Source organism: Saccoglossus kowalevskii, chromosome 9 (genome assembly GCF_978046115.1).
Source record: "Saccoglossus kowalevskii chromosome 9, keSacKowa6.1, whole genome shotgun sequence".
In the NCBI taxonomy this organism is placed as follows: domain Eukaryota; kingdom Metazoa; phylum Hemichordata; class Enteropneusta; family Harrimaniidae; genus Saccoglossus; species Saccoglossus kowalevskii.
This window is the reverse complement of record NC_140649.1, coordinates 15,346,158-15,361,901: the sequence shown is the minus strand read 5'-3', so window position 1 is coordinate 15,361,901 and position 15,744 is coordinate 15,346,158. Positions and strand designations below refer to the sequence as shown.

General features: G+C 40.7%; 10 non-coding genes across 10 annotated transcripts; all 10 read left to right on the top strand.

The window, feature by feature from the left end:
- The first annotated feature begins 237 nt into the window (after positions 1-237).
- Positions 238-309, top strand: TRNAE-UUC (transfer RNA glutamic acid (anticodon UUC)). Its single transcript has one exon. It is a non-coding gene; the product is annotated as a tRNA-Glu (tRNA).
- Positions 310-806: 497 nt separating this feature from the next.
- Positions 807-878, top strand: TRNAE-UUC (transfer RNA glutamic acid (anticodon UUC)). The gene has a single exon. It is a non-coding gene; the product is annotated as a tRNA-Glu (tRNA).
- A 498-nt stretch (positions 879-1,376) lies between these two features.
- TRNAE-UUC (transfer RNA glutamic acid (anticodon UUC)) lies at positions 1,377-1,448 on the top strand. The gene has a single exon. It is a non-coding gene; the product is annotated as a tRNA-Glu (tRNA).
- A 782-nt stretch (positions 1,449-2,230) lies between these two features.
- TRNAE-UUC (transfer RNA glutamic acid (anticodon UUC)) lies at positions 2,231-2,302 on the top strand. The gene has a single exon. It is a non-coding gene; the product is annotated as a tRNA-Glu (tRNA).
- Positions 2,303-2,910: 608 nt separating this feature from the next.
- Positions 2,911-2,982, top strand: TRNAE-UUC (transfer RNA glutamic acid (anticodon UUC)). The gene has a single exon. It is a non-coding gene; the product is annotated as a tRNA-Glu (tRNA).
- A 1,067-nt stretch (positions 2,983-4,049) lies between these two features.
- On the top strand, positions 4,050-4,121 carry TRNAE-UUC (transfer RNA glutamic acid (anticodon UUC)). The gene has a single exon. It is a non-coding gene; the product is annotated as a tRNA-Glu (tRNA).
- A 5,425-nt stretch (positions 4,122-9,546) lies between these two features.
- TRNAE-UUC (transfer RNA glutamic acid (anticodon UUC)) lies at positions 9,547-9,618 on the top strand. The gene has a single exon. It is a non-coding gene; the product is annotated as a tRNA-Glu (tRNA).
- Positions 9,619-12,319: 2,701 nt separating this feature from the next.
- On the top strand, positions 12,320-12,391 carry TRNAE-UUC (transfer RNA glutamic acid (anticodon UUC)). The gene has a single exon. It is a non-coding gene; the product is annotated as a tRNA-Glu (tRNA).
- A 1,862-nt stretch (positions 12,392-14,253) lies between these two features.
- On the top strand, positions 14,254-14,325 carry TRNAE-UUC (transfer RNA glutamic acid (anticodon UUC)). Its single transcript has one exon. It is a non-coding gene; the product is annotated as a tRNA-Glu (tRNA).
- An 893-nt stretch (positions 14,326-15,218) lies between these two features.
- TRNAE-UUC (transfer RNA glutamic acid (anticodon UUC)) lies at positions 15,219-15,290 on the top strand. Its single transcript has one exon. It is a non-coding gene; the product is annotated as a tRNA-Glu (tRNA).
- Positions 15,291-15,744: the final 454 nt, after the last annotated feature.

The window sequence follows — 15,744 nt, the reverse complement described above, 5'->3', positions numbered from 1 at the left end:
TCTCGTATTTGTTGCCTTATTACAAGAGAATATATAATACACGACGTGCAGTTCATGTCACAAGCATCCGATTGTATGCCATACTTGTGTTTTCCCGATAAATAGGCAACGCTTTCAAATGTCAACGTCCCATATGGTCTAGTGGTTAGGATTTTGTGCAGTTCATGTCACAAGCATCCGATTGTATGCCGTACTTGTGTTTTCCCGATAAATAGGAAACGCCTTCATACGACAACTTCCCATATGGTCTAGTGGTTAGGATTTGGCGCTTTCACCGCCAAGGCCCGGGTTCAATTCCCGGCGTGGGAACACCTGTTTTAGATTCCTGGTCAGGTGTACATCGCAGCTAGTATAAAATGCTCATAGACAATTTAATAAAAATATATAAATTGCCCTCTCGTATTTGTTGCCTTATTACAAGAGAATATATAATACACGACGTGCAGTTCATGTCACAAGCATCCGATTGTATGCCATACTTGTGTTTTCCCGATAAATAGGAAACGCCTTCATACGACAACTTCCCATATGTCTTGTGGTTAGGATTTGGCGCTTTCACCGCCAAGGCCCGGGATCAATTCCAGGTGTGGGAACACCTGTTTTAGATTCCTGGACAGTTGAACATCGCAGCTTGTATAAAATGCTCATAGACAATTTAATTAAAAGATATAAATTGGCCTCTCGTATTTGTTGCCTTATTACAAGAGAATATATAATACACGACGTGCTGTTCATGTCACAAGTATCCTATTATATGCCTTACTTGTGTTTTCCCGATAAATAGGAAACGCCTTCATACGACAACGTCCCATATGGTCTAGTGGTTAGGATTTGGCGCTTTCACCGCCAAGGCCCGGGTTCAATTCCCGGTGTGGGAATACCTGTTTTAGATTCCTGGTCAGTTGCACATCGCAGCTTGTATAAAATTCTCAAAGACAATTTAATTAAAAGATATAAATTGGCCACTCATATTTGTTGCCTTATTACAAGAGAATATATAATACACGACTTGCATTTCATGTCACAAGCATCCGATTGTATGCCATACTTGTGTTTTCCCGATAAATAGGAAACGCCTTCAAATGTCAACGTCCCATATGGTTTAGTGGTTAGGATTTGTCGCTTTCACCGCCAAGGCTCGGGTTCAATTCCCGGTGTGAGAACATCCGTTTTAGATTCCTGGTCAATTGAACATCGCAGCTTGTACAAAATTCTCAAAGACAATTTAAATAAAAGATATAAATTGGCCTCTCGTATTTGTTGCCTTATTACAAGAGAATATATAATACACGACGTGCAGTTCATGTCACAAGTATCCTATTATATGCCTTACTTGTGTTTTCCCGATAAATAGGAAACGCCTTCATACGACAACGTCCCATATGGTCTAGTGGTTAGGATTTGGCGCTTTCACCGCCAAGGCCCGGGTTCAATTCCCGGTGTGGGAATACCTGTTTTAGATTCCTGGTCAGTTGAACATCGCAGCTTGAATAAAATTCTCATAGACAATTTTATTAAAAGATATAAATTGGCCTCTCGTATTTGTTGCCTTATTACAAGAGAATATATAATACACGACGTGCAGTTCATGTCACAAGTATCCTATTATATGCCTTACTTGTGTTTTCCCGATAAATAGGAAACGCCTTCATACGTCAACGTACCATATGTCTAGTGGTTAGGATTTGGCGCTTTCACCGCCAAGGCCCGGGTTCAATTCCAGGTGTGGGAACACCTATTTTAGATTCCTGGACAGTTGAACATCGCAGCTTGTATAAAATGCTCATAGACAATTTTATTAAAAGATATAAATTGGCCTCTCGTATTTGTTGCCTTATTACAAGAGAATATATAATACACAACTTGCATTTCATGTCACAAGCATCCGATTGTATGCCATACTTGTGTTTTCCCGATAAATAGGAAACGCCTTCAAATGTCAACGTCCCATATGGTTTAGTGGTTAGGATTTGTCGCTTTCACCGTCAAGGCTCGGGTTCAATTCCCGGTGCGGGAACACCTGTTTTAGATTCCTGGTCAATTGAACATCGCAGCTTGTACAAAATTCTCAAAGACAATTTAAATAAAAGATATAAATTGGCCTCTCGTATTTGTTGCCTTATTACAAGAGAATATAGAATACACGACGTGCAGTTCATGTCACAAGTATCCTATTATATGCCTTACTTGTGTTTTCCCGATAAATAGGAAACGCCTTCATACGACAACGTCCCACATGGTCTAGTGGTTAGGATTTGGCGCTTTCACCGCCAAGGCCCGGGTTCAATTCCCGGTGTGGGAATACCTGTTTTAGATTCCTGGTCAGTTGAACATCGCAGCTTGTATACAATTCTCAAAGACAATTTAATTAAAAGATATAAATTGGCCTCTCGTATTTGTTGCCTCATTACAAGAGAATATATAATACACGACTTGCAGTTCATGTCACAAGCATCCGATTGTATGCCATACTTGTGTCTTCCCGACAAATAGGAAACGCCTTCATACGTCAACGTCCCATATGGTCTAGTGGTTAGGATATGGCGCTTTCACCGCCAAGGCCTGGGTTCAATTCCCGGTGTGAGAACACCCGTTTTAGAACTCTGGTCAGTTGAACATCGCAGCTTGTATAAAATGCTCATAGGCAATTTAATTAAAATATATAAATTGGCCTGTCGTATTTGTTTCCATATTTCAAGAGAATATATAATACACGACGTGCAGTTCATGTCACAAGCATCCGATTGTATGCCATACTCGTGTTTTCCCGATAAATAGGCAACGCTTTCAAATGTCAACGTCCCATATGGTCTAGTGGTTAGGATTTTGTGCAGTTCATGTCACAAGCATCCGATTGTATGCCGTACTTGTGTTTTCCCGATAAATAGGAAACGCCTTCATACGACAACGTCCTATATGGTCTAGTGGTTAGGATTTGGCGCTTTCACCGCCAAGGCCCGGGTTCAATTCCCGGTGTGGGAACACCTGTTTTAGATTCCTGGTCAGGTGTACATCGCAGATAGTATAAAATGCTCATAGACAATTTAATAAAAATATATAAATTGCCCTCTCGTATTTGTTGCCTTATTACAAGAGAATATATAATACACGACGTGCAGTTCATGTCACAAGCATCCGATTGTATGCCATACTTGTGTTTTCCCGATAAATAGGAAACGCCTTCATACGACAACGTCCCATATGTCTTGTGGTTAGGATTTGGCACTTTCACCGCCAAGGCCCGGGTTCAATTCCAGGTGTGGGAACACCTGTTTTAGATTCCTGGACAGTTGAACATCGCATCTTGTATAAAATGCTCATAGACAATTTAATTAAAAGATATAAATTGGCCTCTCGTATTTGTTGCCTTATTACAAGAGAATATATAATACACGACGTGCAGTTCATGTCACAAGTATCCTATTATATGCCTTACTTGTGTTTTCCCGATAAATAGGAAACGCCTTCATACGACAACGTCCCATATGGTCTAGTGGTTAGGATTTGACGCTTTCACCGCCAAGGCCCGGGTTCAATTCCCGGTGTTGAAATACCTGTTTTAGATTCCTGGTCAGTTGCACATCGCAGCTTGTATAAAATTCTCAAAGACAATTTAATTAAAAGATATAAATTGGCCACTCGTATTTGTTGCCTTATTACAAGAGAATATATAATACACGACTTGCATTTCATGTCACAAGCATCCGATTATATGCCATACTTGTGTTTTCCCGATAAATAGGAAACGCCTTCAAATGTCAACGTCCCATATGGTTTAGTGGTTAGGATTTGTCGCTTTCACCGCCAAGGCTCGGGTTCAATTCCCGGTGTGAGAACACCCGTTTTAGATTCCTGGTCAATTGAACATCGCAGCTTGTACAAAATTCTCAAAGACAATTTAAATAAAAGATATAAATTGGCCTCTCGTATTTGTTGCCTTAGTACAAGAGAATATATAATACACGACGTGCAGTTCATGTCACAAGTATCCTATTATATGCCTTACTTGTATTTTCCCGATATATAGGAAACGCCTTCATACGACAACGTCCCATATGGTCTAGTGGTTAGGATTTGGCGCTTTCACCGCCAAGGCCAGGGTTCAATTCCCGGTGTGGGAATACCTGTTTTAGATTCCTGGTCAGTTGAACATCGCATCTTGAATAAAATTCTCAAAGACAATTTAATTAAAAGATATAAATTGGCCTCTCGTATTTGTTGCCTTATTACAAGAGAATATATAATACACGACGTGCAGTTCATGTCACAATTATCCTATTATATGCCTTACTTGTGTTTTCCCGATAAATAGGAAACGCCTTCATACGTCAACGTCCCATATGTCTAGTGGTTAGGATTTGGCGCTTTCACCGCCAAGGCCCGGGTTCAATTCCAGGTTTGGGAACACCTGTTTTAGATTCCTGGACAGTTGAACATCGCAGCTTGTATAAAATGCTCATAGAGAATTTAATTAAAAGATATAAATTGGCCTCTCGTATTTGTTGCCTTATTACAAGAGAATATATAATACACGACGTGCAGTTCATGTCACAAGTATCCTATTATATGCCTTACTTGTGTTTTCCCGATAAATAGGAAACGCCTTCATACGTCAACGTACCATATGGTCTAGTGGTTAGGATTTGGCGCTTTCACCGCCAAGGCCTGGGTTCAATTCCCGGTGTGAGAACACCTGTTTTAGAACTCTGGTCAGTTGAACATCGCAGCTTGTATAAAATGCTCATAGGCAATTTAATTAAAATATATAAATTGGCCTGTCGTATTTGCGGCCTTATTTCAAGAGAATATATAATACACGACGTGCAGTTCATGTCACAAGCATCTGATTGTATGCCGTACTTGTGTTTTCCCGATATATAGGAAACGCCTTCATACGACAACGTCCCATATGGTCTAGTTGTTAGGATTTGGCGCTTTCACCGCCAAGGCCAGGGTTCAATTCCCGGTGTGGGAATACCTGTTTTAGATTCCTGGTCAGTTGAACATCGCAGCTTGAATAAAATTCTCAAAGACAATTTAATTAAAAGATATAAATTGGCCTCTCGTATTTGTTGCCTTATTACAAGAGAATATATAATACACGACGTGCAGTTCATGTCACAAGTATCCTATTATATGCCTTACTTGTGTTTTCCCGATAAATAGGAAACGCCTTCATACGTCAACGTCCCATATGTCTAGTGGTTAGGATTTGGCGCTTTCACCGCCAAGGCCCGGGTTCAATTCCAGGTGTGGGAACACCTGTTTTAGATTCCTGGACAGTTGAACATCGCAGCTTGTATAAAATGCTCATAGACAATTTAATTAAAAGATATAAATTGGCCTCTCGTATTTGTTGCCTTATTACAAGAGAATATATAATACACGACGTGCAGTTCATGTCACAAGTATTATATTATATGCCTTACTTGTGTTTTCCCGATAAATAGGAAACGCCTTCATACGTCAACGTCCCATATGGTCTAGTGGTTAGGATTTGGCGCTTTCACCGCCAAGGCCTGGGTTCAATTCCCGGCGTGAGAACACCCGTTTTAGAACTCTGGTCAGTTGAACATCGCAGCTTGTATAAAATGCTCATAGGCAATTTAATTAAAATATATAAATTGGCCTGTCGTATTTGTTGCCTTATTTCAAGAGAATATATAATACACGACGTGCAGTTCATGTCACAAGCATCCGATTGTATGCCGTACTTGTGTTTTCCCGATAAATAGGAAACGCCTTCATACGACAACGTCCCATATGGTCTAGTGGTTGGGATTTGGCGCATTCACCGCCAAGGCCCGGGTTCAATTCCTGGTGTGGGAACACCTGTTTTAGATTCCTGGTCAGGTGAACATCGCAGCTTGTATAAAATGCTCATAGACAATTTAATTAAAAGATATAAATTGGCCTCTCGTATTTGTTGCCTTATTACAAGAGAATATATAATACACGACTTGCAGTTCATGTCACAAGCATCCGATTGTATGCCATACTTGTGTCTTCCCGATAAATAGGAAACGCCTTCATACGTCAACGTCCCATATGGTCTAGTGGTTAGGATTTGGCGCTTTCACTGCCAAGGGCTGGGTTCAATTCCTGGTGTGAGAACACCCGTTTTAGAACTCTGGTCAGTTGAACATCGCAGCTTGTATAAAATGCTCATAGACAATTTAATTAAAATATAAAAATTGGCCTGTCGTATTTGTTGCCTTATTTCAAGAGGATATATAATACACGACGTGCAGTTCATGTCACAAGCATCCGATTGTATGCCATACCTATGTTTTCCCGATAAATAGGAATAAGTATCCCATCGTATGCCTTACTTGTGTTTTCCCGATAAATAGGAAACGCCTTCATACGACAGCGTCCGATATGGTCTAGTGGTTTGGATTTGGCGCTTTCACCGCCAAGGCCCGGGTTCAATTCCCGGTGTGGGAATACCTGTTTTAGATTCCTGGTCAGTTGAACATCGCAGCTTGTATAAAATTCTCAAAGACAATTTAATTAAAAGACATAAATTGGCCTCTCGTATTTGTTGCCTTATTACATGAGAAAATATAATACACGACGTGCAGTTCATGTCACAAGCATCCGATTGTATGCCATACTCGTGTTTTCCCGATAAATAGGAAACGCTTTCAAATGTCAACGTCCCATATGGTCTAGTGGTTAGGATTTTGTGCAGTTCATGTCACAAGCATCCGATTGTATGCCGTACTTGTGTTTTCCCGATAAATAGGAAACGCCATCATACGACAACGTCCCATATGGTCTAGTGGTTAGGATTTGGCGCTTTCACCTCCAAGGCCCGGGTTCAATTCCCGGTGTGGGAACACCTGTTTTAGATTCCTGGTCAGGTGTACATCGCAGCTTGTATAAAATGCTCATAGACAATTTAATAAAAATATATAAATTGCCCTCTCGTATTTGTTGCCTTATTACAAGAGAATATATAATACACGACGTGCAGTTCATGTCACAAGCATCCCATTGTATGCCATACTTGTGTTTTCCCGATAAATAGGAAACGCCTTCATACGACAACGTCCCATATGTCTTGTGTTTAGGATTTGGCGCTTTCACCGCTTTCACCGCCAAGGCCCGGGTTCAATTCCCGGTGTGGGAACACCTGTTTTAGATTCCTGGTCAGTTGAACATCGCAGCTTGTACAAAATTCTCAAAGACAATTTAATTAAAAGATATAAATTGGCCTCTCGTATTTGTTGCCTTATTACAAGAGAATATATAATACACGACTTGCAGTTCATGTCACAAGCATCCGATTGTATGCCATACTTGTGTCTTCCCGATAAATAGGAAACGCCTTCAAACGTCAACGTCCCATATGGTCTAGTGGTTAGCATTTGGCGCTTTCACCGCCAAGGCCAGGGTTCAATTCCCGGTGTGAGAACACCTATTTTAGCTTCCTGGTCAGTTGAACATCGCAGCTTGTATAAAATGCTCAAAGACAATTTAATTAAATGATATAAATTGGCCTGTCGTATGTGTTGCCTTATTACAAGAGAACATATAATACACGACGTGCAGTTCATGTCACAAGCATCCGATTGTATGCCATACTCGTGTTTTCCCGATAAATAGGAAACGCTTTCAAATGTCAACGTCCCATATGGTCTAGTGGTTAGGATTTTGAGCAGTTCATGTCACAAGCATCCGATTGTATGCCATACTCGTGTTTTCCCGATAAAAAGGCAACGCTTTCAAATGTCAACGTCCCATATGGTCTAGTGGTTAGGATTTTGTGCAGTTCATGTCACAAGCATCCGATTGTATGCCGTACTTGTGTTTTCCCGATAAATAGGAAACGCCTTCATACGACAACGTCCCATATGGTCTAGTGGTTGCGATTTGGCGCTTTCACCGCCAAGGCCCGGGTTCAATTCCTGGTGTGGGAACACCTTTTTTAGATTCCTGGTCAGGTGAACATCGCAGCTTGTATAAAATGCTCATAGACAATTTAATTAAAAGATATAAATTGGCCTCTCGTATTTGTTGCCTTATTACAAGAGAATATATAATACACGACTTGCAGTTCATGTCACAAGCATCCGATTGTATGCCATACTTGTGTCTTCCCGATAAATAGGAAACGCCTTCACACGTCAACGTCCCATATGGTCTAGTGGTTAGGATTTGGCGCTTTCACCGCCAAGGCCTGGGTTCAATTCACGGTGTGAGAACACCCGTTTTAGAACTCTGGTCAGTTGAACATCGCAGCTTGTATAAAATGCTCATAGACAATTTAATTAAAATATATAAATTGGCCTGTCGTATTTGTTGCCTTATTTCAAGAGAATATATAATACACGACGTGCAGTTCATGTCACAAGCATCCGATTGTATGCCATACTTGTGTTTTCCCGATAAATAGGAATAAGTATCCTATCATATGCCTTACTTGTGTTTTCCCGATAAATAGGAAACGCCTTCATACGACAACGTCCCATATGGTCTAGTGGTTTGGATTTGGCGCTTTCACCGCCAAGGCCCTGGTTCAATTCCCGGTGTGGGAATACCTGTTTTAGATTCCTGGTCAGTTGAACATCGCAGCTTGAATAAAATTCTCAAAGACAATTTAATTAAAAGACATAAATTGGCCTCTCGTATTTGTTGCCTTATTACATGAGAATATATAATACACGACTTGCAGTTCATGTCACAAGCATCCGATTGTATGCCTTACTTGTGTCTTCCCGATAAATAGGAAACGCCTTCAAACGACAACGTCCCATATGGTCTAGTGGTTAGCATTTGGCGCTTTCACCGCCAAGGCCAGGGTTCAATTCCCGGTGTGAGAACACCTGTTTTAGCTTCCTGGTCAGTTGAACATCGCAGCTTGTATAAAATGCTCAAAGACAATTTAATTAAATGATATAAATTGGCCTGTCGTATTTGTTGCCTTATTACAAGAGAATATATAATACACGACGTGCAGTTCATGTCACAAACATCCGATTGTATGCCATACTTGTGTCTTCCCGATAAATAGGAAACGCTTTCAAATGTCAACGTCTCATATGGTCTAGTGGTTAGGATTTTGTGCAGTTCATGTCACAAGCATCCGATTGTATGCCATACTTGTGTTTTCCCGATAAATAGGAAACGCTTTCAAATGACAACGTCCCATATGGTCTAGTGGTTAGGATTTGGCGCTTTCACCGCCAAGGCCTGGGTTCAATTCCCGGTGTGGGGATACCTGTTTTAGATTCCTGGTCAGTTAAACATCGCAGCTTGTATAAAATTCTCAAAGACAATTTAATTAAAAGACATAAATTGGCCTCTCGTATTTGTTGCCTTATTACATGAGAATATATAATACACGACGTGCAGTTCATGTCACAAGCATCCGATTGTATGCCATACTCGTGTTTTCCCGATAAATAGGAAACGCTTTCAAATGTCAACGTCCCATATGGTCTAGTGGTTAGGATTTTGTGCAGTTCATGTCACAAGCATCCGATTGTATGCCGTACTTGTGTTTTCCCGATAAATAGGAAACGCCTTCATACGACAACGTCCCATGTGGTCTAGTGGTTAGGATTTGGCGCTTTCACCGCCAAGGCCCGGGTTCAATTCCCGGTGTGGGAACACCTGTTTTAGATTCCTGGTCAGGTGTACATCGCAGCTAGTATAAAATGCTCATAGACAATTTAATAAAAATATATAAATTGCCCTCTCGTATTTGTTACCTTATTACAAGAGAATATATAATACACGACGTGCAGTTCATGTCACAAGCATCCGATTGTATGCCATACTTGTGTTTTCCCGATAAATAGGAAACGCCTTCTTACGACAACGTCCCATATGTCTTGTGGTTAGGATTTGGCGCTTTCACCGCTTTCACCGCCAAGCCCGGGTTCAATTCCCGGTGTGGGAACATCTGTTTTAGATTCCTGGTCAGTTGAACATCGCAGCTTGTACAAAATTCTCAAAGACAATTTAATTAAATGATATAAATTGGCCTCTCGTATTTGTTGCCTTATTACAAGAGAATATATAATACACGACTTGCAGTTCATGTCACAAGCATCCGATTGTATGCCATACTTGTGTCTTCCCGATAAATAGGAAACGCCTTCAAACGTCAACGTCCCATATGGTCTAGTGGTTAGCATTTGGTGCTTTCACCGCCAAGGCCAGGGTTCAATTCCCGGTGTGAGAACACCTGTTTTAGCTTCCTGGTCAGTTGAACATCGCAGCTTGTATAAAATGCTCAAAGACAATTTAATTAAATGATATAAATTGGCCTGTCGTATTTGTTGCCTTATTACAAGAGAATATATAATACACGACGTGCAGTTCATGTCACAAGCATCCGATTGTATGCCATACTCGTGTTTTCCCGATAAATAGGAAACGCTTTCAAATGTCAACGTCTCATATGGTCTAGTGGTTAGGATTTTGTGCAGTTCATGTCACAAGCATCCGATTGTATGCCATACTTGTGTTTTCCCGATAAATAGGAAACGCTTTCAAATGACAACGTCCCATATGGTCTAGTGGTTAGGATTTGGCGCTTTCACCGCCAAGGCCTGGGTTCAATTCCCGGTGTGGGGATACCTGTTTTAGATTCCTGGTCAGTTGAACATCGCAGCTTGTATAAAATTCTCAAAGACAATTTAATTAAAAGACATAAATTGGCCTCTCGTATTTGTTGCCTTATTACATGAGAATATATAATACACGACGTGCAGTTCATGTCACAAGCATCCGATTGTATGCCATACTTGTGTCTTCCCGATAAATAGGAAACGCCTTCAAACGTCAACGTCCCATATGGTCTAGTGGTTAGCATTTGGTGCTTTCACCGCCAAGGCCAGGGTTCAATTCCCGGTGTGAGAACACCCGTTTTAGAACTCTGGTCAGTTGAACATCGCAGCTTGTATAAAATGCTCATAGACAATTTAATTAAAAGATATAAATTGGCCTCTCGTATTTGTTGCCTTAATACAAGAGAATATATAATACACGACGTGCAGTTCATGTCACAAGCATCCGATTGTATGCCATACTTGTGTTTTCCCGATAAATAGGAAACGCCTTCATACGACAACGACCCATATGGTCTAGTGGTTAGGATTTGGTGCTTTCTCTGCCAAGGCCCGGGTTCAATTTCCGGTGTGGGAACACCTCTTTTAGATTCCTGGTCAGTTGAACATCGCAGCTTGTATAAAATTCTCAAGGACCATTTAATTAAAAGATATAAATTGGCCTCTCGTATTTGTTGCCTTATTACAAGAGAATATATAATACACGACGTGCAGTTCATGTCACAAGCATCCGATTGTATGCCATACTTGTGTTTTCCCGATAAATAGGAAACGCTTTCAAATGACAACGTGCCATATGTTCTAGTGGTTAGGATTTGGCGCTTTCACCGCCAAGGCCCGGGTTCAATTCTCGGTGTGGAACATCTGTTTTAGATTCCTGGTCAGGTGAACATCGCAGCTTGTATAAAATGCTCATAGACAATTTAATAAAAATATATAAATTGCCCTCTCGTATTTGTTGCCTTATTACAAGAGAATATATAATACACGACGTGCAGTTCATGTCACAAGCATCCGATTGTATGCCATACTTGTGTTTTCCCGATAAATAGGAAACGCCTTCATACGACAACGTCCCATATGTCTTGTGGTTAGGATTTGGCGCTTTCAACGCTTTCACCGCCAAGGCCCGGGTTCAATTCCCGGTGTCGGAACACCTGTTTTAGATTCCTGGTCAGTTGAACATCGCAGCTTGTACAAAATTCTCAAAGACAATTTAATTAAAAGATATAAATTGGCCTCTCGTATTTGTTGCCTTATTACAAGAGAATATATAATACACGACTTGCAGTTCATGTCACAAGCATCCGATTGTATGCCATACTTGTGTCTTCCCGATAAATAGGAAACACCTTCAAACGTCAACGTCCCATATGGTCTAGTGGTTAGCATTTGGCGCTTTCACCGCCAAGGCCAGGGTTCAATTCCAGGTGTGAGAACACCTGTTTTAGCTTCCTGGTTAGTTGAACATCGCAGCTTGTATAAAATGCTCATAGACAATTTAATTAAAATATATAAATTGGCCTGTCGTATTTGTTGCCTTATTTCAAGAGAATATATAATACACGACGTGCAGTTCATGTCACAAGCATCCGATTGTATGCCATACTCGTGTTTTCCCGATAAATAGGAAACGCTTTCAAATGTCAACGTCCCATATGGTCTAGTGGTTAGGATTCTGTGCAGTTCATGTCACAAGCATCCGTTTGTATGCCGTACGCCTTCATACGACAACGTCCCATATGGTCTAGTGGTTAGGATTTGGCGCTTTCACCGCCAAGGCCCGGGTTCAATTCCCGGTGTGGGAACACCTGTTTTAGATTCCTGGTCAGGTGAACATCGCAGCTTGTATAAAATGCTCATAGACAATTTAATAAAAATATATAAATTGCCCTCTCGTATTTGTTGCCTTATTACAAGAGAATATATAATACACGACGTGCAGTTCATGTCACAAGCATCCGATTGTATGCCATACTTGTGTTTTCCCGATAAATAGGAAACGCCTTCATACGACAACGTCCCATATGTCTTGTGGTTAGGATTTGGCGCTTTCACCGCTTTCACCGCCAAGGCCCGGGTTCAATTCCCGGTATCGGAACACCTGTTTTAGTTCCTGGTCAGTTGAACATCGCAGCTTGTACAAAATTCTCAAAAACAATTTAATTAAAAGATATAAATTGGCCTCTCGTATTTGTTGCCTTATTACAAGAGAATATATAATACACGACTTGCAGTTCATGTCACAAGCATCCGATTGTATGCCATACTTGTGTCTTCTCGATAAATAGGAAACGCCATCAAACGTCAACGTCCCATATGGTCTAGTGGTTAGCATTTGGCACTTTCACCGCCAAGGCCAGGGTTCAATTCCAGGTGTGAGAACATCTGTTTTAGCTTCCTGGTTAGTTGAACATCGCATCTTGTATAAAATGCTCATAGACAATTTAATTAAAATATATAAATTGGCCTGTCGTATTTGTTGCCTTATTTCAAGAGAATATATAATACACGACGTGCAGTTCATGTCACAAGCATCCGATTGTATGCCATACTCGTGTTTTCCCGATAAATAGGAAACGCTTTCAAATGACAACGTGCCATATGTTCTAGTGGTTAGGATTTGGCGCTTTCACCGCCAAGGCCCGGGTTCAATTCTCGGTGTGGAACATCTGTTTTAGATTCCTGGTCAGTTGAACATCGCAGCTTGTATAAAATGCTCATAGACAATTTAATTAAAAGATATAAATTGGCCTTTCGTATTTGTTGCCTTATTACAAGAGAATATATAATACACGACGTGCAGTTCATGTCACAAGCATCCGATTGTATGCCATACTTGTGTTTTCCCGATAAATAGGAAACGCTTTCAAATGACAACGTGCCATATGTTCTAGTGGTTAGGATTTGGCGCTTTCACCGCCAAGGCCCGGGTTCAATTCTCGGTGTGGAACATCTGTTTTAGATTCCTGGTCAGTTGAACATCGCAGCTTGTATAAAATGCTCATAGACAATTTAATTAAAAGATATAAATTGGCTTCTCGTATTTGTTGCCTTATTACAAGAGAATATATAATACACGACGTGCAGTTCATGTCACAAGCATCCGATTGTATGCCATACTCGTGTTTTCCCGATAAATAGGAAACGCCTTCATACGACAACGTCCCATATGGTCTAGTGGTTAGGATTTGGTGCTTTCTCTGCCAAGGCCCGGGTTCAATTTCCGGTGTGGGAACACCTGTTTTAGATTCCTGGTCAGTTGAACATCGCAGCTTGTATAAAATTCTCAAGGACAATTTAATTAAAAGATATAAATTGGCCTCTCGTATTTGTTGCCTTATTACATGAGAATATATAATACACGACGTGCAGTTCATGTCACAAGCATCCGATTGTATGCCATACTCGTGTTTTCCCGATAAATAGGAAACGCTTTCTAATGCCAACGTCCCATATGGTCTAGTGGTTAGGATTGTGTGCAGTTCATGTCACAAGCATTCGATTGTATGCCATACTTGTGTTTTCCCGATAAATAGGAAACGCTTTCAAATGTCAACGTCCCATATGGTCTTGTGGTTAGGATTTTGTGCAGTTCATGTCAAAGCATCCGATTGTATGCCATACTTGTGTTTTCCTGATAAATAGGAAACGATTTCAAATGACAACGTCCCATATGGTCTAGTGGTTAGGATTTGGCGCTTTCACCGCCATGGCCCGGGTTCAATTCCTGGTGTGGGAACACCTGTTTTAGATTCCTGGTCAGGTGAACATCGCAGCTTGTATAAAATGCTCATAGACAATTTAAAAAAAATATATAAATTGCCCTTTCGTATTTGTTGCCTTATTACAAGAGAATATATAATACACGACGTGCAGTTCATGTCACAAGCATCCGATTGTATGCCATACTCGTGATTTCCCGATAAATAGGAAACGCTTTCAAATGTCAACGTCCCATATGGTCTAGTGGTTAGGATTTTGTGCAGTTCATGTCACAAGCATCCGATTGTATGCCGTACTTGTGTTTTCCCGATAAATAGGAAACGCCTTCATACGACAACGTCCCATATGGTCTAGTGGTTAGGATTTGGCGCTTTCACCGCCAAGGCCCGGGTTCAATTACCGGTGTGGGAACACCTGTTTTAGATTCCTGGTCAGTTGAACATCGCAGCTTGTATAAAATGCTCATAGACAATTTAATAAAAATATGTAAATTGCCCTCTCGTATTTGTTGCCTTATTACAAGAGAATATATAATACACGGCTTGCAGTTCATGTCACAAGCATCCGATTGTATGCCATACTTGTGTCTTCCCGATAAATAGGAAACGCCTTCAAATGTCAACGTCCCATATGGTTTAGTGGTTAGGATTTGTCGCATTCACCGCCAAGGCCCGGGTTCAATTCCAGGTGTGGGAACACCTGTTTTAGATTCCTGGACAGTTGAACATCGCAGCTTGTATAAAATGCTCATAGACAATTTAATTAAAAGATATAAATTGGCCTCTCGTATTTGTTGCCTTATTACAAGAGAATATATAATACACCACGTGCAGTTCATGTCACAAGTATCCTATTATATGCCTTATTTGTGTTTTCCCGATAAATAGGAAACGCCTTCATTCGACAACGTCCCATATGGTATAGTGGTTAGGATTTGGCGCTTTCACCGCCAAGGCCCGGGTTCAATTCCCGGTGTGGGAATACCTGTTTTAGATTCCTGGTCAGTTGAACATCGCAGCTTGTATAAAATTCTCAAAGACAATTTAATTAAAAGATATAAATTGGCCTCTCGTATTTGTTGCCTTATTACAAGAGAATATATAATACACGACTTGCATTTCATGTCACAAGCATCCGATTGTATGCCATACTTGTGTTTTCCCGATAAATAGGAAACGCCTTCAAATGTGAACGTCCCATATGGTTTAGTGGTTAGGATTTGTCGCTTTCACCGTCAAGGCTCGGGTTCAATTCCCGGTGCGGGAACACCCGTTTTAGATTCCAGGTCAATTGAACATCGCAGCTTGTACAAAATTCTCAAAGACAATTTAAATAAAAGATATAAATTGGCCTCTCGTATTTGTTGCCTTATTACAAGAGAATATATAATACACGACTTGCAGTTCATGTCACAAGCATCCGATTGTATGCCATA